Below are 25,314 nucleotides of genomic sequence, written 5' to 3' on the forward strand. Positions count from 1 at the left end.
TGATGCTGGCCATCCAGTGGGTGTTCAAAAAGTCAATATTAATTGGTGGACTTTAAGAAGTAATTCTGATGGAGCAATACCCATTCTGCAATGCATGTAGTGAAGTGTTTAACAAGACTTATAAGCAAATGCTTTTTGGAAGCTAATTTCTAGCTACATTCTCTACAGTGTTCTTGCTGTGAATGCAAGAGATGCTTATTCTGTGACGTGCCTAGTGCAGTATTAGTAGAACATGTAATAAAATGTTTCTTACAATCTAAAAATAATAAGTAATTTTGATGGTTCTGATGCCTGGACAGGCTATCTTCAGGCTATATCTACTGGATAATGTCCTGGGGATGAGATGACAAAGGAAGAGACCTGCAGTGTTTCTTCTGAGTATTGCTGTGTGCTTGCAGTATTGGTAATAACTCTCCAGAGAGATTGGCCCAATATGATCCAGATCATATGGCCCAGATTCGGAGGCATCTGCAAGTCTGAGCTTGATCACAAGTTAGGCTTCTGAGCTGAAGAATTAAATGAGGGCAGTACAGAAGAGTGCTGAAGAGCGAAGGCTCTGGACCTCCACCACCTCAGATGGAATCCCAGCACTACCATTCATTAACTGCATGACTTCATACAAACCACTTAACTGGTCCTCATCTGTAAAATGGGGACTGTAATAGAATGTCATAGGGTTATTGTTGAGGATTAAATGAGAGAACTCAAAGCATTTAGAAAATAGCCTGACCCATAGTAAGAGTTCAATAATGTTAGCTATTATTAGCACTAATGGGTAGTGATCAGGACTGGATTGGCTCATAAACAAAGGCTTGGGACCATGGCCACAACTCAAAACTCATAGACACACTCAGGTAGGATTCTACTTCATCTATGTCTCCTACCCAAGCTGCTTTCTACACCTGAATTTGTCACTGAATCATTGAGTATAATGACATCAGACATCTAAACACGAGGATTCTTTGCCCTGTTTCTGTTCCAGTCTCATTTCTAACAATTCCATTCTGGACAAATGTCCTGCCCACATTCTTACTGAGCATCTAGATCATCTAGAACCTGGATAAGTAAGGAAAAGAGGGGAGTGGCACATAGCAAAATGTCTGCTCTAGAAGTCACAGTTAAGTTATATTAATACAAATGGGGGTTTATGAATGATAGAAACAAAGGAATCAAAACAGGCACATTCTCTTCTGTTTCCCACTAATAGATGCTAAAAAGTAGCCCCGAGAGAGAGGAGTCAGCTTGTTTCCAAGGGAAGCTGGGTCCTACTGCTGGGAGTAAGGACCAAAGGGAACATCTCAACAGGTTATGAAGTTTGGCATTCTTAAAAAAAAAAAAATGTTGTTCTAACTTTTGCATACTTCCAGAGTCAGGAAAAGAAAGCCAGAGAACTCAGCCACCAGGTAGTTTTGGCCTTAGGATTTCTGAACCACTGTCCCCACGTCTTTTATGGACAATACTAGCTTCATAGCATTCTTCCCTCTGCTGCTGGTCCAAAATGAGCATTACACAGTGAATGCCAGGAGAGAAGCAGAAGTGTTTATATATATATTAAAAATAACATCTGAATATATACATATAATGGAACATTATTAAGTCTTAAAAACAAAGGGAATTCTGACATACGCTACAAGATGGATGAATTTTGGAAAAGAGCTAAGTGAAATAAGCCAGTCTCAAAAGAACAAATATAATTGCATTTGTATGAAATACCTAGAGTAGTCAAATTCACAGAGACAGAAAGTAGAATGGTATTTGCCAGGAGGTGGAGGGAGGGATGAATGAGAAGTTGTTAAATGAGTATAGAGTTCCTGTTTGAGATGATGAAAAAGTTCTGGAGTTGGATGGTTGCACAAAAATGCAAATATACTTAATGCCACTGAACGGTACAACTCAAAATGGTTAAAATGGTAAATTTTATGTTATGTACATTTCACTGCAATAAGAAACCACAAGAAGCACGAAGAAAAATAATGTCCAAGTAGCTGCTGAAGTTTCTGCTCCCTTCTTTGCATGAGCAGCTCTGCTCCAGCCCTATTAGATGAAGGTTGCCGTTTCCAACCTTGCAGGCAGATGTCACAGCAGATGCTTTTCAGTGGATGTCATCATCGGAGGGATACAAAATCTGCTCTGACCTTCCTATTTGCCTCACCAGTTCTGATGCCTACTCCTCTTGAGGGTTCTGCTAAGATTGTGGAAGGAATAGAAGGAGGAAAAGCTGGCTGAAGCACGGGCGTTTTCATGCATAGCATAGTGAGTGTCCTAAGAGAAAGGCAGGTTCTTGGAGTCACTGAGTTTATGCAGTGGGTAACTAAAAGCATTTCTCTCCAGTTCCCTAAATAAACGAGAGGCTCGTCACTTCCCAGCAGCGAGTTTTGAAGATAATGAAATCAAACTTCAATTTTACATTTCAGTAGCTTTCGAATTATTTTGATCGCCACCCCACAGTAAGGAATGCATTTTACATCAAGACACAATGTGCACATTCATATTGTTGAATTTATATAACTGAAACAACAGTTTCACCAAACAATACTTGCCCTTGTTACATGTAGGGCACTGGAATGTTTAACCTTCTCCCCTCAGTTCTTTTCAACTCTATTGCATTTTTAAAGTGCTAGTTGTGCTGCATTAAATTTGTTCCGGACCTTCTAATGCGTCTTGATCGGCAGTTTGGAAAATACTGCAGTATGTCTGCCTCTCTAGCCATTGGGTCAACACGAAATGGCTTGCTCCAGGGCGCTAACCACAGGTGAGACTCTGCTAGCAAGACTCTCTGCTAGCAAGAGGAGTCAGTTTCTCTTCAGTCTCAGAGGGAAAGAGCCTGATGTGGCAACACAGGAACTGATTGCAAAACAAGTGTGTAGGAGCCACGGGCAAGGCTCAGCAGGAGAGGCTTGGATCATATGTCTGCCCTTCAGCAAAAACGGTGAATATGGGCGTCAGCAAAGTTCTCCCTTCTTGGACACCACCGCAAAGAATTATCAAATCAAATCTAATTTGGGTGATCAGGGAAAAGGCAAAAACGGGAAACTGGAGTCCTGCTAAGCCTTTCAGTAAGGAGTCCACAGACTACGTGTCAGTTTTTCACAGGGAAATTAAAAGTCAGGTAATGTTTGAGGACACATGTGGTGTCACCTGGATTTTTCAGAGCCTCCAAGACCCAATTACTATCCCGCTTCTGGCTCCATCTTTCTTGCTGTGTTGTCTAGGGACCTGGGAAAGAGATTATTGAAAACTTGTGCCTGTTTCCTCTGTTTTTTTTGCTTCTCTTATAAGGTTGATGTAAGCTTTTACAATATATATTTTTTTAGTTTAATCTTTTTTTTAACGTCTTTATTGGAGTATAATTGCGTTACAATGGTGTGTTAGTTTCTGCTTTATAACAAAGTGAATCAGCAATACGTATACATACATCCCCATCTCTCTTCCCTCTTGCATCTCCCTCCCACCCTCCCTATCCCACCCCTCTAGGTGGTCACAAAGTACCGAGCTGATCTCCCTGTGCTATGCGGCTGCTTCCCACTAGCTATCTATTTTACATTTGGTAGTATATATAAGTCCATGCCACTCTCTCACTTCGTCCCAGCTTACCCTTCCCCCTCCCTGTGTCCTCAAGTCCATTCTCTACGTCTGCGTCTTTATTCCTGTCCTGCCCCTTGGTTCTTTATAACCATTTTTTTTTTCAGATACCATATATATGTGTTAGCATACGGTATTTATTTTTCTCTTTCTGTTTTCTCTGTTTTGAGGGACTTTTTCTGTGCATGTGAGAGAGTTCTGGAAGAAGCCCCACTGTGGGAGTGTGTGCTTACTGGCCACTTATAGTCCAATCCAGGATAAGAGGAATTGATATTCACTCAGATCATGTGGGAAATCACAAATGATGTTGTGATAATAAAGTGCTATATGCACCATAAAAACAACTATTATTTTTGGCAGATTATGTTGAAATGATTCATTTTCCAGGGCTTAGAAACTAAACTAAGAATTTATTCCTCCCTCAAAACAAAACAAAACAATGCCTATCTATACAGACTCCAGAATACTCCCTAATGCATCTAATGTATAGATGTCTAAGAAAGTCATCTAGCATCCAACACACTTCGTTTATGGCATTCTTGGGCTTCTAAAGTCAGCTCCTATCTCCTTTTCTACTCACCTTCTCACAGGTGTGCCTAATGATATGAAAGGAGGTGGGCCCATCTATGCTACATCATGTAGGTACCTGGGCAATAACAAGATGGTGGCTTCCAGAACATATAAAGAAAATTGCCACCATCAGAGTCCGTAGGATGTAATATGGATACCAAACAGTTCAGGTTACCATCTCCTTCCGTTTCGATGATGGAATGTCCCATTGGAGCAACGTTTAAAGATCACTTCTTTTCAATTCCCTCAACACATCATCCCAAGTCACCTGGGGTACATGGGAATGGCCTTCACTTCCAAGCTGGCCTCCTCCAAATCATTCCAGCTCATCCTTTCCATTTTCTAAATTCCAATAAACAGATGGTCCTCATCACAGAGTTCCACAACTCATTTCTCTCTGCTTTCTCCATGTATATAGCATTCCACGTTTCCACCTAGATTGCAATCTCCCTCTTCGGCCTTCCCCTCGTTCTTCTCCAGAACAGGGCATTGGACTCCAGTTGCTTGTTGACTGACCCCACATAGTCTCTACTTAGTACATGTTTGTTCAGACAGGAGAACAAGCTGTGGAAGGTGTCTCTGACTATCCTCCTAAGACAAAGTTCAGCCAGAAGGGAGAAATATGAATTTCGGATTCCTATCTGATCATGTGAAAGAGACTTTGCTGAATTTTCCAAGATATTGCCTGTAATTAGCAAGGTGTGTTAGTTACAACACTTTTAGCTGCCTGAAACAGAAAATGTTCACTCAAGTAGGCTTAAACAAAGTGAATGTATTGCCTCACATAACTTAAAGTCCAGAGATGGCTTGGTTTCCAGGAGAGATATGGTTCACTGCTGCTCAGTAACATCGTTAAGGACAACAGTTACTCCAGCCCTTCCATTCTGCTGTCCTCAGCATTGGCTTCATTGGAAGGTTGGTTATTCTCAATATAACAAGATGGTTACCCCTAGATATCAAGCTATGTGTTCCTTGTTCACGCCCAGCAGGAGAGAAATGAATGAAAGTAACTTCTCCCCAAAACCGTCTCCTTTAGTCTGATTGGGCCAGAGTAAGTCATGTGTCTACCACTGGCTCAATGACAGTTGCCAGAAGAATGCTATATGCTAACAGGTGTAGATCAAGGCTTCTTAATAGCAGCACTACTGACATTTTGGATGGATTGTTCTTAGTTGTCAAGCCATTCTATACAATGTAGGACATTTAGCAGCATCCCTAGGCTTTGTTATTACCTGTCATCACCAGTCATGAGAATTTAAAATGTCTCCAGACATTGCCAAATGGCAGGAGTGGTGGGGTAATCAGCCCTGGTTGAGAACCTCTGGTGTAGACCAATCAAGTAATTTATTGACTCTGTGCCTCAGTTTTCTCATATGTAAAATGCGAATCATGATAGTAGCCCTCTCATATGATCATTATAAGAATTAAATGAGTTTATGTAACAATACAGAGTATAGTAAGCACTATATAAATGTTAGCTATTACTTTTATCCACTACTTCTAGTGACCGGAATGTAGGAGGTACTCAATAAATATTTTCTTTATAAATTAAAGAATTCAGTTAAAAAGTAATTTGTATCCATGTAACACTGATGTAGTTCAGCAAAAAGTATTCTGTAATGCCACTCCTGCTGAAAATTTCTGAAGTTGGTATTATACTCTGAGTTTGTGGGGCATTTAATTTCTTCACCTGGGAAGAAACCTTGTGTTTCCAATAGAAGGTAATGTAATGCCTTATTATATGCATAAAGGTAAAAACTGGTGCCATTCAGAATTTATATGGTCATTACAGAATGAGAAAGGTGAGCTAGTAGGAATCAGTGGCCTTAGATGGACCTCCTGATTCATTCATTTAACACATGGAGTGAGTCTTCTCTGCATTGTGTCCTGGAAACCAAGACTAAGAGCATTTCCTTAGCTGAATGCTGTAGAGTTGGAAAGTGGTCTGAAGTCCAATGATTAAAAGTGCTGAGGGTAGTATCTGGATGACACAATTGAACAGTTTATGCATTTTTTCACTTTGTTACTGTTGATAATAATAATGTTTATATTTGAACAGTGCTCCCATACAGTTTTAAAAAGCACTTTCACATGCCTCCCTGAAATTATAACCAGGGGTGAATCCATATCACAAAGATATTTTATCTACAGAAGCTGAGCATAAGGAGTCCTGAAGGAGAACTTAAACAGGCCACACAAATTGGCCAGAGTTCAAGGGCTAGAAATCACCAAGGTTGAGGAAGCCAGCTGATAGTCATAAAGCCTTGCATGTGAGGACAGTGGTGACATAAGTGCTTCTTCAGGGATACTTCTTGGCAAATTAGCACAAGTGGTGAATGGAGAGTGTATTAGGGCCATATGTGGTGGTGAAGGTAAGTGATAAGAGCTTCTGGTAAGCATGATGGGTTGAAAACGTGATCACCATCCTGAAATGCCACTAATATGTCAGGGAAAAGATTTTAAAACCACATTACACATAAATCATCACAGACAAAGAGAATGGGACAGGAGGCATCACTAGGTAAGAAACAGGGGAAGCTGGGAAGAAGAAGATGAGTGTGTGTGTGTGTGTGTGTGTGTGTGTGTGTGAGTGAGTGTGTGCTGTGTGAGTGTGTGTATGAGATGTATGTATGTGTGTGAAGTGTAGTGAGATGTGTGTGAATGAGTGAGAGTGTGTGAAGTGTGTGTGTGAATATGTGTGTATAAGGGGTGTGTGTGTGAGGTTTATGTGAGGTGTGTGTGAATGTGTGTGAGTGTCATGTATATGTATGGGGGGTGTGTGGGGGTGTGTGTGTGAGTGTTGTGTGTGTGTGTATGAGGGGTGTGTGTGTGTGTGTAGAGGGGAATTGTAGGAAGAAGCTAAGGTCTCGTCTTCACAGTAGGAAGTTGTTTTAGTCTGCTCAGGTGGCCATAACAAAATACCACAGATTGGCTGGCTTAAACCACACACATTTATTTCTCACAGTTCTGGAGACTGGGAAGTCCCAGATCAAGGTGTGGGCCAGTTCTGTTCCTGGTTGGCTTGAGGACAGCCACCTTGTCACTGTGATCTCCCATGGCCTGTCCTCTGTGCCCTCTGAGAGAGCACTCTAGTGTCTCTTCCTCATCTTATAAGGACACTAATCCTATCAGATCAGGACCCACCCTGATGACCTCGTTTAATCTTGATTATTGCATAAAGGTCTTAGCTCCAAACACAGTCACACTGGGAGTTGGGAGTTCAACATATAAATTTTAGGGGGAAACAATTCATTCTGCAACAGAAGTCAATAGAGGATATAAAATGATAAAATTAAGAAGTAACATATTATTTAGAAAAATGGTGGTAAATATAAGAAATAGTTAAGAGTTAGAAGAGATTGCCCCTTTGGGCAAAAAAGAACAGGGTACAGAGGACTGAGGCAGGGGATATATGAAGTTGCTGATAATTATTATTATCTGCCTTTAAAATTCAATTCCTTCATGAAGTTTAATTTGACTGAAGTTTGATTGATTAAGGCTGGGAGGAAGAGGAATTGATGGGGTGCTTTGTCATTTATCATTCAAGCTGGGGCATGTCTGAGAATGAAAGGGAGAACTATTAGTTACTTGGGGACAATAGGGGCAAATGGAACAACCCTGGATAAACTGGGATTTATGATCAGCCTTCTTATGAGGTAACTAAGGTTTGGCTTTATGGGGAAGGATTATTTCAGTGCTACAGAGGCAGAAGGATGGCTATCCTTCCAGCATTTGTGGAGTGGTGAATAAACAGGTCATCTCAAGCAAAATCTACTCAACTGAGTGGCAGCATTCAGGGAAGTAGTCCCTGACCCCTCTGCCAGGCATCTCAGGGCAGAGTTCAGTGTTCCTCTATGCTTCCTAAATATCTTCTTTATATCTTTATTCAAGAACTTACCACACCCCATTGACTCCATGATTTTCTTATCCATGTCCTGAGCTCCCCTTGCAGGACTCCCACCCCCAATACTGGACAAAATTTTGGAGCAAAAGGATTGTACCAGTGTCACCTGTTTTCCCAGAGTCTTTCATACTAGGATAAACAGTAGGTGCTCAAAATATTTTCTCCTGAATAAATACTGATTGAAAATACAAAGGAGATTATAGGAGATTTCTTTTAAAAAGAAATATAGGATAGAGGAAGGAGAGCAAGCTAATACCTTTAAGAATGCTTTTAAATGTCAAAAGTAAATAAGATACATCTAGAAGGCTGACCATTCCTGGGATAAAATAACCTACTCAAGTTACGGATTTTTAAAATTATCCTCTGGGCGATTGCTCTAATCTTGTAGCTAGACAGTACTTAATTTGTTGGTGTCCACTAGACAGGTTTTCATCTGCTTATTTTATCTTTGATGGGGATGAGGGTGAAATATTATGGTGAATATCAATACTAAAAAATTTAGAAGTAAACAAGTTATGAGAAATATAAGAAATAAAAGTTCTTAAGTGGTCTTGGAGTAGAACTATGGGTAGGAATATATAATTCGATAGTAAACAGCAAAACAAAGCTGAAGCTATATTGTCATTTTGACAGGTGCCAACAAGAATCGGATTAAAACATTTAGTAAACATTCCTCCCCAAAACTCTTAGTAAACTGGATAAGGAAAACTAATTCAATAAATGACACAACACTAATGTAGACCTTATAGTCGACACCATGTTCAATAGTGAAAAAATAGGGGTCTTCATGTTAAAGGTCAGAAAGAATGTAAGGAGGTGGCTATCTTGATGCTATTTTAATAATGATGAGGAGATTCTAGTCAGTGAAATAAAATAAGGGGAGGAGGGTTGAAGAAAGGAGGATGAAAATTATTATTTGCAAATAATGTGATTGTCTACATCACAAACCAAAGAGAATGTACTATAAAAGAAAATAATATAAGGGACTTCCCTGGTGGCGCAGTTGTTAAATTTCTGCCTGCCAATGCAGGGGACATGGGTTCAAGCCCTGGTCCAGGAAGATCCCACATGCCGCAGAGCAACAAAGCCCGGGTGCCACAACTAGTGAGCCCACGTGCCACAACTGCTGAAGCCCATGTGCCTAGAGCCCATGCTCTGCAACAAGAGAAGCCACCACAATGAGAAGCCTGTGCACTGCAACAAAGAGTAGCCCCCGCTCGCCACAAATAGAGAAAGCCTGCACACAGCAATGAAGACCCAACACAGCCATAAATAAATAAATAAATAAATTCATTAAAAAAAAAAAAGAAAATAATGTAAAAAGATATTGCCAGTTAGAAAATAAATATACAGGAGGCGGAGTCAAGATGGCAGCGTGGGAAGACCCAGATTTAACGTCTCCCCACAACGAAGGCACCTGCTGGCTGCCAGTGGGTGACTCTGATACCCAAGGAGACGGGAGGAACCCCAGAGTGAACTGGTAGGATGTAGGGGGACTGAGGCAGGAGGAGAAGTGGAGGCTAGACAGGATTGGCACCCCTGAGGCTGGGGAGATCAGGAGAGGTAGGTGGGAGGAGCCATCCCAGACCAGAGGAGCAGGAGAGGAGGGGAGGGCATTTGCCACCCCCACTTGAGCCCAGAAAGCCTGCTGGGCTCCCAGGTGAGGTCCCCTGCCCTCTGAGACCAGAGGGGTGGGGGGCACACCTGGACCCCTTCTGTTCCTTGAGACTAAGCTTCACCCCCCCCACAGCCCCCAGGGCCTTTTCCAGCCCTGTGGGTCCTGAGCCTTGGTCCCACCCACTGCCTAAACCTCACCCTTGCTTAGGCCCCACCCTCCACAGCCAAGGCCTTTTCCCTCCTTTTTTTTTTTTTCTTTTTCCTCCTCTTCTTTTTTACTATTGTGGTACTGATGTACATTCTGGTTGTTGATTCATCTATATTTTTATTTTTACATTCTTCCTAACATATCTGTTAGTTTCCTAGTCTAATTTTATTTTTTACTTTGTTTTTGTTTTTTGCCACCCCACAAGACATGCGGGATCTCGGTTCACGAGCCCGGGGTAGGGCTGAAGTTCCTGTGCTGGGAGCTCCAAGTCCGAACCACTGGACCAATAGAGAACCTCAGACCCCAAGGAATATTCATTGGAGTGAGGTCTCATGGAGGTCCTCATCTCAGCACCAAGACCCAGCTCTACCCAATAGCCTACAAACTCCAGTGTTGGAAGCCTCAGGCCAAACAACCAGTAAAACATGAACACAACTGCACTCACAAAAAAACAAACAAACAAAAAAAAAACGAGATGGCAAAAAAATATGTCACAGATGGAGGAGCAAGGTAAAAACCTACAAGACCAATTAAATGAAGAGGAAACAGGCAATCTACCTGAGAAAGAATTCAGAGTAATGATAGTAAAGATGATCCAGAATCTCAGGAATAGAATGGAAGCACAGACTGAGAAAATACAAGAAATGTTTAACAAAGATCTAGAAGAACTAAAGAACAAACAAACAGAGATGAACAACACAATAACTGAAATGAAAAATACACTAGAAGGAATCAATAACAGAATAACTGAGGCAGAAGAATGAACAAGTGAGCTGGAAGACAAAATGGTGGAAGTAACTGCCAAGGAGCAGAATAAAGAAAAAAGAATGAAAAGAATTGAAGACAATCTCAGAGACCTCTGGGACAACACTAAATGCACCAACATTCAAATCATAGGGGTCCCAGAAGAAGAAGAGAAAAAGAAAGGGACTGAGAAAACATTTGAAGAGATTATAGTTGAAAACTTCCCTAACATGGGAAAGGAAATAGTCACCCAAGTCCAGGAAGCACAGAGTCCCATACAGGATAAACTCTAGGAAAAACACACCAAGAAACATATTAATCCAACTAACAAAAATTAAATTCACATGGAAAAGACTGACAAGTACAGGTTTCTGGTAACTGACTATACTGCTGAACTGAATGAATAAGCATTTTCAGAACTCTAATGGAAAACTGATGAATTCATAAAAGTTCTAACAAAAGATCAAGATTAAAAAAATTAATTACATGGGACTGAGTGAATTGATGAGGATGATTATAATTTTTGTGATTTTCTGTTTGAATTAAAAAAAAATTAAATTCAAAGAAAAAATATTAAAAGCAGCAAGGGAAAAACAAAAAATAATATACACAGGAATCCCCATAAGGTTATCAGCTGATTTTTCAGCAAAAACTCTGCAGGTCAGAAGGGAGTGGCAGGATATATGTAAAGTGATTAAAGAGAAAAACCTGCAACCAAGATTACTTTACCTAGCAAGGATCTCATTCAGATTCAATGGAGAAGTCAAAAGCTTTTCAGACAAGCAAAAGCTAACAGAATTCAGCACCACCAAACCAGCTTTACAATAAATGCTAAAGAAACTTTTTTAAGCTGAAAACACAAGGGAAGAAAAAGACCCACGAAAACAAACCCAAAACAATTAAGAAAATGGTAATAGGAACATACTTATCAATAATAACCTTGAATATAAATGGATTAAATGCCCCAACCAAAAGATACAGACTGGCTGAATGGATACAAAAACAAGACCCATATATATACTGTCTACAAGAGACCCACATCAGACCTAGGGACACATACAGACTGAAAGTGAAGGGATGGAAAAAGATATTCCATGCAAATGGAAATCACAAGAAAGCTGGAGTAGCAATACTCGTATCAGACAAAATAGACTTTAAAATGAAGACTGTTACAAAAGATAAGGAGAGACACTACATAATGATCAAAGGATCAATCCAAGAAGATATAACAGTTATAAATGTTTATGCACCCAACATAGGAGCACCTCAATACATAAGGCAAATACTAACAACCATGAAAGGAGAAATTGACAGTAACACAATAATAGTAGGGGACTTTAACACCCCGCTTACACCAATGGACAGATCATCCAAATAGAAAATAAATAAGGAAACACAAGCTTTAAATGACACAACAGACCAGATAGATCTAGTTGATATTTATAAACATTCCACCCAAAAGTGGCAGAATACACTTTCTTCTCAAGTGCACATGGAACATTCTCCAGGATAGATCACATCTTGGGTCACAAATCAAGCCTCAGAAAATTTAAGAAAATTGAAATCATATCAAGCATCTTTTCCGACCACAGTGCTATTAGATTGGAAATCAATTACAGGGAAAAAAACTATAAAAAACACAAATACATGGAGACTAAACAGTGTGCTACTAAATAACCAAGAGATCATTGAAGAAATCAAAGAAGAAATTAAAAAATATATAGAAACAAATGACAATGCAAACACGATGACCCAAAACCTATAGCATACAGCAAAAGCAGTTCTAAGAGGGAAGTTTCTAGCAATTCATTCTCACCTCAAGAAACAAGAAAAATCTCAAACAGACAATCTAACACTACACTTACAACAACTACAGAAAGAAGAACAAAGAAAACCCAAAGTCAGTAGAAGGAAAGAAATCATAAAGATCAGAACAGAAATGAATGAAATAGAAATGAAGAAAACAACAGCAAAGATCAATAAAACTAAAAGCTGGCTATTTGAGAAGATAAAATTGATAAACCCTTAGCCAGACTCATCAAGAAAAAAAGGGAGAGGATGCAAATCAATAAAATTAGAATTAAAAAAGGAGAAATCACAACTGACACTGCAGAAAAACAAAGGATTATAAGAGACTACTACAAACAACTATATGCCCATAAAATGGACAACCATGAAGAAATGGACAAATTCTTGGAAAGGTATAATTTTCCAAGACTGAACCAGGAAGAATTGGAAAATATAAACAGACCTATCACAAGTAATGAAATTGAAACCATATTTAAAAATCTTCCAGACTTCCCTGGTGGCACAGTGGTTAAGAATCCACCTGCCAACACAGGGGACATTGGTGCGATCCCTGGGCCAGGAAGATCCCACATGCTGTGGAGCAACTAAGCCCATGTGCCACAACTATTGAGCCCACGTGCTGCAACTACTGATGCCCATGCACCTAGAGCCCGTACTCTGCAACAAGAGAAGCCAAAATGAGAAGCCTGTGCACCACAACGAAGAGTAGCCCCCCACTCTCTGAAGCTAGAGAAAGGCTGTGCACAGCAATGAAGACCCAACGCAGCCAAAACTAAATTAATTAATTAATTAATAAAATAAAATAAAATCTTCCAACAAACAAAAGACCAGGCCAGATGGCTTCACAGGTGAATTCTATCAAACATTTAGAGAAGAGCTAACACCTATCCTTCTCAAACTCTTCCAAAATATTGCAGAGGGAGAAAAACTCCCAAATTCTTTCTACGAAGGCACCATCACCCTGATACCAAAACCAGAAAAAGATATGACAGAAGAAGATTAAAGACCAATATCACTGATGAACATAGATGCAAAAATCCTGAACAAAATACTAGCAAAAAGAATCCAACAGTACACTAAAAAGATCATACCCCATAATCAAGTGGGATTTATCCCAGGGATGCAAGGATTCTTCAATATACACAAATCAATCAATGTGATGCACCACATTAAAAAATTAAGGAATAAAAACTATATGATTGTCTCAATAGATGCAGAAAAAGCTTTTGACAAAACTGAACACCCATTTATGATAAAATACTCTCCAGAAAATGGGCATAGAGGGAACCTACCTCAATATAATAAAGGCCATAGATGACAAACCCACAGCAAGTATCATACTCAATGGTGAAAAACTGAAAGCATTTCCACTAAGATCAGGAACAAGACAAGGATGTTCACTCTCGCCACTATTTTTCAACATAGTTTTGGAAGTCCTAGCCACGGCAATCAGAGAAGAAAAAGATATAAAAGGAATCCAAATTGGAAAAGAAGAAATAAAACTGTCACTGTTTGTGGATGACATGATACTATACATAGAAAATCCTAAAGATGCCACCAGAAAACTACTAGAACTAATCAATGAATTTGGTAAGGTTGCAGGATACAAAACTAATGCACAGAAATCTCTGGCATTCATATACACCAACAATGAAAAATCAGAAAGAGAAATTAAGGAAACACTCCCATTTACCATTGCAACAAAAAGAATAAAATACCTAGGAATGAACCTGCCTAAAGAGGTGAAAGACTTGTACTCAGAAAACTATAAAACACTGATGAAAGAAATCAAAGATGACATAAAAAGATGGAGAAATATACCATGTTCTTGGATTGGAAGAATCAACATTGTGAAAATGACTATACTACCCAAAAGAATCTACAGATTCAGTGCAATCCCTATCAAACTACTAATGGCATTCTTCACAGAATTAGAACAAAAAATTTTACAGTTCGTATGGAAACACAAAAGACCCCAAATAGCCAAAGCAATCTTGAGAAAGAAAAACGGAGTTGGAGGACTCAGGCTCCCTGACTTCAAACTATACCACAAAGCTACAGTAATTAAGACAGTATGGTACTGACACAAAAACAGAAATATAGATCAATGGAAAAGGATAGAATGCCCAGACACTAACTCACGCATGTATGGGCACCTAATTTACGACAAAGGACGCAAGAACATACAATGGAGAAAAGACAGCCCCTTCAATAAATGGTGCTGGGAAAACTGGACAGTTGCATATAAAAGAATGAAATTAGAACACAACCTAACATCATACACAAAAATAAACTCCAAATGAATTAAAGACTTAAATGTAAGACCAGACACTACAAAACTTTTAGAGGAAACATATACCACAGAAAGATCTTTGACATAAACCACAGCAAGATCATTTTTGACCCACCTCCTAGAGTAACCGAAATAAAAACAAAAATAAACATATGGGACTTAATTAAACTTAAAAGCTTTTGCACAGCAAAGGAAACCATAGAACAGCCAAGAAGAGCACCCTCAGAATGGAAGAAAATATTTGCAAATGAAACAACAGACAAAGGATTAATCTCCAAAATATACAAAGAGCTTATGGAGCTCAATATCAAAAAAACAAACAATCCAGTAAAAAATGGGTGGAAGACCTAAATAGACATTTCACCAAGGAAAACATACAGATGGCCAAGAGGCACATGAAAAGATGCTCAACATCACTAATTATTAGAGAAATGCAATCAAAACTACAATGAGGTATCACCTCATGCTGGTCAGAATGGCCATTATCAAAAAAGCTAGAAACAATAAATGCTAGAAAGGGTGTGGTGAAAAGGGAAGCCTCCTACACTGTTGGTGGGAATGTAAATTGATACAACCACTATGGAAAACAGTATGGAGGTTCCTTAAAAAACTAAAAAATGAATTACCATATGACCCAGCAATCCCACTACTGTGCATATACCCTGAGAAAACCATAATTCAAAAAGAGGCATGTACCACAATGTTCACTGCAACACTATTTACAATAGCCAGGACATGGAAGCAACCTAAGTGTCTATCGACAGATAAATGGATAAAGAAGATGTGGCACATATACAATGGAATATTACTCAGCCATAAAAAGAAAGGAAATTAAGTTATTTGTAGTGAGGTGGATGGACCTAGAGTCTGTCATACAAAGTGAAGTAAGTCAGAAAGAGAAAAACAAATACCGTATGCTAACGTATATATATGGAATCTAAAAAAAAAAAAAAAATGGTACTGATGAACCTAGTTGCAGGGCAGGAATAAAGAGGTAGACATAGAGAATGGACTTGATGACATGGGGTGGGAGGGCAAAGCTGGGGCGAAGTGAGAGTAGCATCGACATATATACACTACCAAATGTAAAACAGTTGGCTGGTGGGAAGCAGCAGCATAGCACAGGGAGATTGGCTCGGTGCTTTGCGATGACCTAGAGGGGTGGGATAGGGAGGGTGGGAGGGAGGCTCAAGAGGGAGGGGATGTGGGGACATGAGTATGCATAAGGCTGATTCACTTTGTTGTGCAACAGAAACTAACACAGTATTGTGAAGCAATTATACTACAATAAAGATCTATTAAAAAAAAAAGTAAAAAAAAAAAGTTTCCTGTTGTCATAGAGTACTGCTTTTGATTTTATTTGTGTATCCCCATCCAGATGAGGTTGTGTAGGTTCAGTAAATTCTATTAAGAATCTGGGGCTTCCCTGGTGGCGCTAGTGGTTGAGAGTCCGCCTGCCGATGCAGGAGACATGGGTTCGTGCCCCGGTCCGGGAAGATCCCACATGCCGCGGAGCAGCTGGGCCCGTGAGCCGTGGCTGCTGAGCCTGCGCGTCCGGAGCCTGTGCTCCGCAACGGGAGAGGCCACAGCAGTGAGAGGCCCACGTACCACAAAAAAAAAAAAAAAAAAAAGAATCGTCCCCTTGTAGGAGCCTGGATAGTAAAGACTAGTAATTAAATATTTTTCAAACCCTAACTTAGTTCATTCTGTGGAGCTGTCTTTTTTTTTTTTTTTTTTTTTTTTTGCGGTACGCGGGCCTCTCACTGCTGTGGCCTCTCCCGTTGCGGAGCACAGGCTCCGGACGCGCAGGCTCAGCAGCCACGGCTCACGGGCCCAGCTGCTCCGCGGCATGTGGGATCTTCCCGGACCGGGGCACGAACCCATGTCTCCTGCATCGGCAGGCGGACTCTCAACCACTAGCGCCACCAGGGAAGCCCTACATGTATTTTTAAAGCATGGCTGAACCCATACAATGGTTGGGAGAACATAGAGAAAAATATCAGGAACTATACTTAAGTCTGGTTCTGGAGAAAAGGAATAATGAAGAATAATACAGATCGTTTATAGGATAGGACTAGTTTTTAATTATGCTTTGGAATTGAGATGGTCTTTGTGGTTATTTATTGTTTTCTATAAATCGTACAAATAATGACAGGGGTACTAACTTTTAGAATCTATTATGGGTCAGGTGTATGTAGTAATTCATAGACAGTGTTTTGCTATTTAAATTGCAGAGATCATACCTCATTTTTTAAAATCCACCAAAACTATTGTTTTTTTAAAAGAAAGAAAGAGAGAAAGGAGAAAGGGAGGGAGGAAAGGAGGGGGAAGGAAGGAGGGAAGGAAGGAAGAAGAGAGGAAGGAAGAAAGAAAAGCCAATAGGATATATTAACAAAACTGAAGTAAAAATATTTATGAAATATATTTTTCACCCTTGCCTACTTAATTTCCACATGTAGCCACCTCAAAGCGACATTCTGTTGGAAATGCTAGTTGGTTGTTTTTTCACTTTGACTCAGACTCAGTTTCTTGGATCCTATGAAGGCAGCCTCTCCCCTGAGGTGACATGCCCCAACCAGGGCACAGAGACTCATGAGTAACTGTTGCTTCCCATCAGAATGGGGCAGCCAGCTTCCCCATAGAGTTCATAGACATACACCAGGCACAGAGGCATCTGATACAACTCTGGATGCTTGAGGAGCAAGGATGGCAAGGAAGCTGGATTCATAAGGATCACTTGGGAAGCCAGAATTTGAACTCTGCCTAATAAGCCCCCAGAGTCAGATTTAGGAGAGTAAATAGGAATTCCTGGGGAAATCCAAGTAGCACAAATTTAACTGGGATAAACTGATACTCTGGACAGGTTAAAGGAGACAATCAAAGTTGGTCAACAGCTGGACTAAAATAGGTCTTGCATTTATCCGCTGATTAATTACTGCACCTTGATTGATGTCATGGGGCCCCACTTCATTTAAGCTTCTGGAATATTTTAAGAGCTTGATATTCCCAACTATTTAAAAAAAATCTATTGGGTGTTGTTACGGACTGAATATCTGTTTCTCCTCCAAATTCATAAGTTGAAGCTCTAACCCCCAATGTGACTATATTTGGAGATAGGACCTTTACAGAAGTAATTAAGGTTAAATGAGGCCATGAAAGTAGGGCCTTGACCTGGTAGAATTAGTGTCCTTAGAAGAAGAGGTAGAGAGACCAGAGTACTCTCTCTCTGCATGCACACAACGAGCAAAGGTCATATGAGAACACAGTGAGAAGGTAGCTGTCTACAAGCCAGGAAAACAGCCTTCACCAGGAACCAACCATACCGGTACCCTGATCTTGAACTTCCAGTCTCCAAAACCATGAGAAAATAAGTTTCTGTTGTTAAGTCACCCAGTCTGTGATATTTTATTATGGCAGCCCAAGCAAACTAAGACAAGTGGGGACAGAAAAATGTTCATTGGGAGTGTTGCAGTCCCCACAGCAAAGGTTAATAAAAAAAAAAAAAGTACTTGTGCCTAATAAAGAAAAGGTAAGGACATCACATTCAGGGTCATCCTTTTCACACACAGGTCAGATTATAATGCTCCTCTGCTTAAAATACCTCCCCAGATTCCCTGGGTCCTACAGGACAAAATTGGAATTCTTTGCCTGGCTAACCTAGCCCTTCTCAGACTGACAGAGCCCACATCTGAGACTCTTCTCTAGCCACTGTCACTGTTTCCTGGTTGGGGCATGTCACCGAGGAGGAGCTGGCCTCAGAGGACCCAAGAAATGAGTCTAAGTAAAAAAGCAATCAGGCAGCATTTCAAAGGAAGGTTTACTCTAGGATGCATTCTCCCCTGCCCCAGAATTTGGTCACAGCCAATCATAGAAGTCTCCTCATGTGCTCTGGATTTTCAGTGTCTTCTTACTTTGCTCATGTTATCCTCTCTGAATTTCAGGAGATAATGGCTGGTTACAGGTGGAATAAGATAAAAGCTGAGATATGGTTGCAAGAGAATGTTAAAAGGAGACTCCCATTTTTCACAGTAAGGTACTAAATACCTATCCTGGACTTGCAAAGGAGGTGTCTGGAAATTTTTCTAGACCATTAGCTGATCACTTTATACAGGATGTTTAAAGAGGCTGAGAGAGGGGGTAGTTTTTTGAAGAGTCATCTGTGTCCTGCAAGTCTTAGGGAGGTGGAGAGAGAAAAGGAAGTACTTTCCCCTCGTCTTACACAAATCAAGTGAGAAGAACTTCCATGGAACCAATTGGAAAGCTTGGTATGTGTCTTCTGCAACTTGTAGGGCACAGAGGCCTCTGTCACATGCCTGAGGCATCTAAATGTGGAAAGCTGTGGTTGGGAGAATCCTGGTCTGTGGGCAGAGCCAGGAGAAGTGGCTGTGTTTGACAGTTTACACTCCTAGGATTTGTCAGGGCCAAGGATTAAAGAGTGCTTCCTGGCACCACATGTGGGCCATAGGAGAGAGCCTGCTGTGTTTCTTAAACCCCATCTGGGACAGTCTTTTGGAGGGGAGAGGAAGTGGGGATCCTAAGTGACCAGCCAAAGGATGCATTTGTCCATTCAATGGAATAACAGGAGAGAGATTCCTCCAAAGAATCCACAAAGTGCCCTGATAGAAAGTCAGATTGAAATACATCCCTGCTGCATCCAGAGAAAAATTGCAATCCATCATTGCCAGCCAAGTGAGATCTTTCCTGAGCCCTATCTCTTCTCTTTCCTCACTCCAATCTTTGAGGGATCAGAGCCTGTAGATTTCAAGTCTGGGAGTGGGGAATAGGGAGAATGGAACTGTCAACAGAGTAAAGAGAAGGGCAGCCAACCCCAGTCTACTTTCTCAAACCTGGAGCTGCCCTGAGCTCAGGAAGGAGAGAAGATGTATCCTTAAATAAAAGTTGGACCAGACATTTTAATATTGGAAATGAAGTTGTTTGTGAAACTCAGAGTGACCAGAGGGTCTCTTACCATTTAAGAGCGGTCAGAAAAGCCATGGACCTATTCTAGATTCATCCAAGGGTATTAAAAAAAAAAAAACAGAAAAACCAACAACTAGCCCCAGAGAGTAGGACTGAAGGACAGCCGGGTGTCAGCGGAAGGGGAGATTAGTTGCATCCCTGCATGATTAACACAGACCATCCCCAAAACAGTTTCAGTGGAGTAATGGGAACAGAAGCCAAACTACAACAGGTTAGACGGGGCTAGACGGAGCTGAGGATGTAAATGCATGAACAGGAGGAGAGAGAGAAGGCAGCTGCTGGAGGATCGTGTTGGATATGCAGAGTTGTTTGTTGTTGTTGTTTTGCTTTTTTAAAATGGGAGAAATCAGAGTATATGTAAAAACTAGTGGAAAGAAGCCAGCAGAGAGGATGCTGACCAAGGTGTAGTCCCTGAGCAGACCAGAGGGGGCGGGACGGCGGCACAGCTTCAGTCTCAGAAGGCGTGGGCACCTCTTCCATCAGAATAGGAAGGAAAGGGAAAGGGTAGGCACAAGACAGGCAGGAAGTTGAAGGAAGTTTCATCTGATTACTTCTCTGTGTCTCCTGTTAAGTAGGAAGTGAAGGGAAAGCTGAGGGTTCAATCCTGTGAGGAGGATGGAGAAGGTTTGAAAGCGTCATCTACAGAGAAAGGAGAGACACTCCGCTTGTGGAGCAAGGTTGGATGACCTGGCTCCACTGAGAGTACGGTTGAGGCTGGCAGACATGTTTAATTGAATATCATCTGGACTCTCTGCTAGAACCTTGGGAAAGACCCAACTGTGGCAACTATGGCCGCAAAGTCCCTGGAGTTTGGGAGTGTCTGAGTAAAAACGGAACAATGTGGTGATCGCTCTGATTCAGAGAAACTGCTGGTCTGAGATGATTTGAGAGCTTCTGTCCCACATGAATCCACATCACTATCTCTATTGTTTGGGGATTTTTTTTTTCAAATTTTTAAAATAAATGGATGGTGTCTTCCAAAGAAACTTACAACCTGAGCCTATAAAAAAGACATGAGAGACTTATCATCTGGTTACATGCGTTAAGACATCATGACTGATGTTTCTGCAGTTTTCACATCGGGGATATGGCTCCCCTCAGTCTTGTCTTTCCAAAAGTCAATGACAAATAATTTTAAGGAAATAGACAATGACACACAGGCCCCTGCTCTCTAGTCTACTGACAGACTAATCTACTGAAGCCAGATAAGGACTGAAATAGGGTGGAGCTGAGGGCATGTGAAATGTGAAAAATAGAGAGGAATAAATATGCCATGCTATTTTCCAAACTCACACTTTCAGATAAAGGTCTCATAGGGACAAATTAACTTTCACAGAGAATATGAGTGTTTTTAAATGGCATTGTCCAGAAAAGATATGAGTCACCTATTTTATTTTCCATGGTTTCCACATCACGTAGCACAGTGCCTGGTACACAGGTAGGTGCTTGATAAATAATTATGTAATGAGCTCCAGGGTGGGGGCTGACCTGCCCGTCTCAGGGCACCGCCTCTCTTCTGCCCTATGTGTGCACACGCACGCGCACATACATGCTCATGGAAAGCTGCTTTACTCCTCTAAATATCCATGGGAATTTGCATGTTAGGCAAAATTAACATTGTTGCTGGAGAGAATTTCTTAGCCTGATGACAATGAAACCAATAAGAGATAGATGTTGAGCTGAGGCAGGAAAGAATGGATTCTGTGCAAGGAGTGTGGACACAGTGAGGCAGGCAGGGGACCCCTGAACTTTGGGGCTCCTGGTCCTCCTGGATGTCTGTAAATCAGCTGAAGATAATTTTGCCCTGTGGTTAGTCTCATTTGTCCATATACTGATTTTGATGGTGAGCAGCTAATATGAACCTACTGGTGTGGTGACTGCTACCAGTAAGCTGCAAACAGGAATTCTCCCTGCACGAACGTACAGCCCTTACTAGCTGGATAAGCCTTGGCAAACAAATTTGATGACTCATCCTGAGCTTTCAGGATGTTTTGTCTTTGCCGGAATCCTTGGCATACAACTACTGAAGGTTTTTTTTTTTTTTTAACTCTACTTCCTTTTGTTTTAGATGGAATCCAGGCCCAGCACTAACTGTCCTCTATGCCCCAATGCTTGAAAAATTTATCACCTTGCCTGTCTGTAAAGAGTTTTTTTTGAATTAACTTGTTTGTTCATTTTTATACTTTAAACCAATGGTCAAAACTGAAATGATAAGCCCTCCTCTAATCTTCTGACAGAAGAAAAAGAAAGTAAGTGAACATTAGTCATAGAATAAGTCTCTGAATTACGCCTGAAGGTAATGCAAGATTGCATTGTGCAAGCAATTTTAGTGCCCGGAGACTCTGGGCTCTCCCACGGATGGTGCACCCTGCTGCTTTTGAGGGTAATACATGGAAAGAGGTTTGCCGGGCTTGCCACACAGGGTGATTTGTACAAGTCAACTTGGTTAACCTGGAATTATGTTTCCCAAAACTCCCTTCTCAGCTCCTTTTGTCACCCTCTCCCCAGTTTCCCAGTGTCACCCAGCAAACCCCACAATTATCCCTCTGTTGAGAGGGGTCCTGATAGTGTCTTGCACTGGGAAGGCTGAGAAGCAGAGTGAATGTACATATAAACTAGGCAAATCTGGTTTAAAGGCTCAGCTCAACCCCTGATGAGTAGGACAAACCATGTGTTTAACACAAAGCAACCAAAGATATTAGCTCTCCCTCCGTAACTGCCTGTTCATGCTTCTACCTGTCTTCCATCTTTTAAAGATTCTTATGATTACATTGGCCCACCTAGACAGTCCAGGATAACCTTCCCAGCTCAAGATCCTTAACTTAGTCATAGCTACAAAGTCCCTTTTGCCACAGAAGGTGACATATTCACAGGTTTGGGGAATGAGGACACAGCCATCTTTTGGAGGCTATTATTATTCTAACCTCTTGCAAGTCCCAGTGTTGGTGAGGATGTGAAGCAGCTGGAACTCTCATACACCTGCCGGTGAGAATGTAACATGATGCAGCCATTTTGGAAAACATACGCACAAAGACTTGCACCCAAATGCAACTTTATCATGATCACACCTGGAAACGACCCAAATGTTCATCTACATGTGAATAGATAGGTGAAAGAAGCTGTGCTATATCCGTATAATAGAATATTACTGTTAAAAAAAAGTGATCAAACGACAGGTATATACAACAACATGGATGAGCAAAAGTCACCACACACAGAAGAGTACATACCATGTGACTCCATTCATATAAAATTCCGGAATAGGCACAATAATGATAGAAAGCACATCAGTGATTGCCTGGGACCCAAGATGCAGGGAGGTTGGCCCTAAAAAAGGAATGAGGGAAATTTCTGGGTCAATGGAAATGTGTTAAACCCTGATTGTGGTAGTAATTACATGAATGTATTCATTTGTTAAAACTCATTGAACTCCACCCAATAAATGAATGCATTTGCTGTATATAAATTATACCTCAATAAAGTTCATTAATTTTTTTCCTGGAAGGATATTACCTGCCCTCCTGAGGAGACTAAATTGCTTCCAGGAATTTCTTCCTGTGTAGCAGGAAGTGTGCCAGCTGCCATTGGGTTCCATTTCCTCTCACCTGCCCTCAGGGGAGATGAATAATAGCTCTTCAATACCCTTCAAGTTCTTTAAGGTACTTAGCCAAGAATGAGCCAAGTCCTGAAAACTATCCCTTCAGAGAGCTTCCCTAAACTGTAAATTATCCCTGCAAATATACCCATTTCCCTCATTGCAAAGAGCCCGGAAGTGCTCACATTTGGAGAAATGACCAAAGCAAGAGAAAAGTTTGAACTACAGATCTAGAAGGAATCCTGATGAACTGTCTGACTCTAATTTGTTCTGCTTCCTCCAAGCTAGATCCCATTTCAGTCAGGCAACCAAAAAATGTCTGCGATGTTCTGTGTGCTGTTTTGAGCTAATTATCATAATAGCTCTCATTTATTCAGAGCGTACTATGTCCCTGGGCTGGGCTGAGTACTTTATGGGAATAATACACAAATTAATCTTCATAGCAATCTTATGAAATAGGTACCATTATCATCCCCATATTATGGATGAGAAATTGAAGGAAAGGTGCCTAAATGTGTTCCTGGTTGTCAGTGGAGAACCAGAATTAGAACCCAGAGCTATAGACTGCAGAGCATTTATTTATTTTTTATTTTATTATTTTTTTTTGCGGTACGCGGGCCTCTCACTGCTGTGGCCTCTCCCGTTGCGGAGTACAGGCTCCGGACCTGCAGGCTCAGCAGCCATGGCTCACGGGCCCAGCCGCTCCGCAGCATGTGGGATCTTCCCGGACCGAGGCACGAACCCTTGTCCCCTGCATCGGCAGGCGGACTCTCAACCACTGCGCCACCAGGGAAGCCCAGCCTACAGAGCATTTAACTGTTGTCATATACTGCTGATCTTGGTTCTCAAAGAGCTTTCAACATGTTGGAAGGATGGCTTAGAAGCCTGAAACTAACCATACAGGGAAGTGGGGCTCTAGCCTATTTGAAAAGTCTCTAGAAAGATTCTATCATACTTTCTCTCCCTAACCTGTGCTTTTTTCCTTGCCCAAACCCCTGGGGCCTTTGTGATTAAGCAAAATGATTCCAAAGAAATAAACTGTATGCCTCACCAAATTCCTGATTTATAGAGGAGACATGAATGAGATGCCATAATTTTATAAAAAGTGTTTGGAGAAGGAAGCAAGAATATGGCATTCATGCATTCAGTCATTCATTGGACATCATTTAAACATTATAGGGCAGTTACTCAGCCAAGTTGTTGTATTGGTACGCAGGATACATAAGACAAACATGGATCCTATTCTCAATGTCTAAATGTTCTAATGATTATTGTCTCCTATCACACTTTCCCTGTTGTTGGCCAAATACCACCTCCCATTCATCACAGCCCGACACAGCCAGCCCTGCCCCTGGGATGACCCTCTGAACGCTACTTCCCTGACGGGTGTAGGAAAGTAGGGATCCCTGTGGATCTGGCCAAACAATCAGTCAGGAAAGAACAGTCTCCCCGTCCCTGTTCTCCCCGACCCCTCTCAGTGAGCTGTAAAGAAATGGAGAAATAATGGACTGGGATTAGCTCCAGGGCCCCTTAATAAACTGCTCCTACACACCCCTCTTGCATTTTAAATGGAAAGAAAATGGGCGGGGTAGATCTCTTGCACAATTTCAAAATGGAACTGAGTTTAGTTCTGTACAATAGATTCTTAGTTACATCATAAATAATGGTATGGGAACACAGAAATTTGAGCCAGAGAGACAAACTGTTCCTGAAAGTGAAAAATCCTGATGTGCAAACAAACATTAACAAAGGGGCAGTTCAATCTCCAGATGCTGCGAGGCTAGATTTCCTGAAGAGGAAGAAGTCCTGGAAAGAGAAGGATTGGCCAGAGGCTCGGACTGGTGTGAGTCATCTGCACAAAGTCTGGCACATAGTAGGTACATTCTATATGTGGTTTGCAGCTGTGCTAGTTGATGACATATGATAGTTACACAGGGTACACAGTACTCCAGCATTCAGCACAGTGCCTGGCTTAGAGTAAGCATTCAGATTTTTATTTTTTTGGTAGATAA

The sequence above is a fragment of the Phocoena sinus genome, chromosome 1 (assembly GCF_008692025.1).
Source record: "Phocoena sinus isolate mPhoSin1 chromosome 1, mPhoSin1.pri, whole genome shotgun sequence".
In the NCBI taxonomy this organism is placed as follows: Eukaryota; Metazoa; Chordata; class Mammalia; order Artiodactyla; family Phocoenidae; genus Phocoena; species Phocoena sinus.